The sequence below is a fragment of the Echinops telfairi genome, unplaced genomic scaffold, assembly GCF_000313985.2.
Source record: "Echinops telfairi isolate 266 unplaced genomic scaffold, ASM31398v2 ScPeMD7_9;HRSCAF=40, whole genome shotgun sequence".
NCBI classification, from domain to species: Eukaryota; Metazoa; Chordata; class Mammalia; order Afrosoricida; family Tenrecidae; genus Echinops; species Echinops telfairi.
This window is the reverse complement of record NW_022103906.1, coordinates 78,119,262-78,121,508: the sequence shown is the minus strand read 5'-3', so window position 1 is coordinate 78,121,508 and position 2,247 is coordinate 78,119,262.

The window sequence follows — 2,247 nt, the reverse complement described above, 5'->3', positions numbered from 1 at the left end:
GTCTCTGCTTTGGACACATAGTCGGGAGAGACTGGTGCCAGAAGGACAGCGTGCGTGGGGAGGCAGAGGGGCAGTGAAAAAGAGGAAGCCATTTCGACAAGACGGATTGATACAGTGGCTCAAACAGAAGAGCATTCGCGAGACTGGCGCAGGTCTGGGCGGTGTTTCCTTCTGTGGACATAGGGTCACTATGGGTTGGAACCGACTCGATGCCCCTAACAATGAAAACAACATCTTCTATATAAGGACCACAACTCCACTGAGCTGACCAAGAGCCATGGCGCCATTAACCTTGGGTCCATGAAACAAACACCTTACAGAGTTGGTAATGCCCGTCCAGTGGATTCTGGATGCTGGTGACCACAGACGTGCAGGGTTGAACAGTGCCCAGAGTCTACAAGGCTGGGACGTTTCACAAGCAGGTGGCCAGATCCAGCTTTTGAGGAGCCTCTGAATGGGGTTGAACCGCCCACCTTTTGGTTAGTAGCCAAGCACTTCGCTGCTGGCCCCCTCCAGGGACCTGCTCTTATAGGATGTGTTTTATGGCCACCACCTGCAATGAGATGGCTGCTGCCCTGCCACCTTGAGGGCGTTCAGGATGCCCAAGGAGAGATGCCCAAGGACAGATGTGGTCGCAATTCTGAGCCCAAGGAATGCATCCATGGAGGCCAGCCATCACGGTGCACAGTTAGCACAGTCTCTAACCCATGCCCCCCATCAGCTGCCTGGTCCTGATTCGTGCAGAAAGAGAAGCTGAAGAGAAGAGGAAACATCGTTTCATCCAAATATTGCAACAGCATCCAGGGAAATTAATTAGTGGTTGTGAGGGAAATGAGAGGCAAGGTCAAATAAACCAAAAGATGATATATATATTTCATGCAAGTAACAACTTCCAAAGCTTGAAATAAATGTGCGAAAGGATGACATTTTCTATCCAAGAAATATAGGTTGAATGAGGGTAGGAGTCTGTGTGGGTGTTCTCATGGGTGGCCCTGTCATGAGGCGAGCTCGTCGAGGACCCACCACCTCCCCAAATTCTTGTCTTGGCCTGCTCTCGCCCGGCCTGTGCTCTAAGGGAGGGGCCGCGGTGGCGGTGGGGAAGTGGGTAGGTGTTGCTAACTGCAAGGTCAGCAGTTTGAAACCACTAGCTGCTCCCAGGGGGAAAGACAAGACAGGTGAGGCTTTCTACTCCCACAAAGAGTTACCGTCTTGGAAACCCACGGGGGCAGTTCTACCCTGTCCTCTTGGGAGGGGCCCTGGGAATTGGGATGGACTTGGCTTTGGATTAGTGCTCCACGTGTCTTGACCACAGGTAGTACAGCTTCGCTGTGAGTCCCAGTGGCTCCCTCTGCTGGGCAGCAGGAGGCCTGCTTGAGACTCCAACCCCAAATCCAGTGCGGCCAAGCTCATGCTGACCTCGAGGGCTTCCAAAGCTGCAGTCTGCACAGAAAGACTGTCGGATCTTTCTCACGAGGAGCAGCTGGTGGGTTCTAACCACGGACCTTTGGGTTAGCAAGCTAGCACTTTATCCACTTTAGGCAAAATGTCAACCAAATAGAAAAATGTTCTCGGGACAGGGCTTGAGCTACCACGGGGGCCATTCCCTCACTTTAAACGTGGGAATAAGCCATTAGTCATGTGCGATTACAACTGACTCCTGGGGAGGTGGGGCTGGCAGAGTTGGCCTGGGTTCCACAGAGTGCACATTGGCTGATTTTCGGAAGTTGATGGACAGGTCTTCCTCCTGTCACCACAGTCCCTGTGGGTGGCCAGGAACTGCCAGCCTTTCAGGTAGCAGCTGAACATGCCAGCTGTTTGCCACCCATGGACTTGGAAGTTTAAACCAGCTTCATTTAATTCTCAAAGAAATCTCCCTATACAAAGTGTTGGAAAGGAAGCACAAAAAACAATCACACACACACAAAAACATTATCACATTCCATAACCCAGATACAAACACGGTTAACATTAGCATGTGCTTCTTTTGCTTATTCCTATTTAATACTGCATGCATTATCATATGTGCAATCTTGTATCAAATTTTTCACATAATATTATAGCGTGAGAATTTCCTCTTTTGAACGTATCATTTCTGAAGAGTGTGTAGCAATGTATGTATCAGACAAACAAACTCATAGCCATCGAGTCAGTTCTGACTCGTGGCGACTCAATTGGACCGGGGAGAACTGCCCTTTTATGGAAAGAGAGTCTCATCTTTCTCCAGGTGGTTTCCAATTGCTGGCCCCA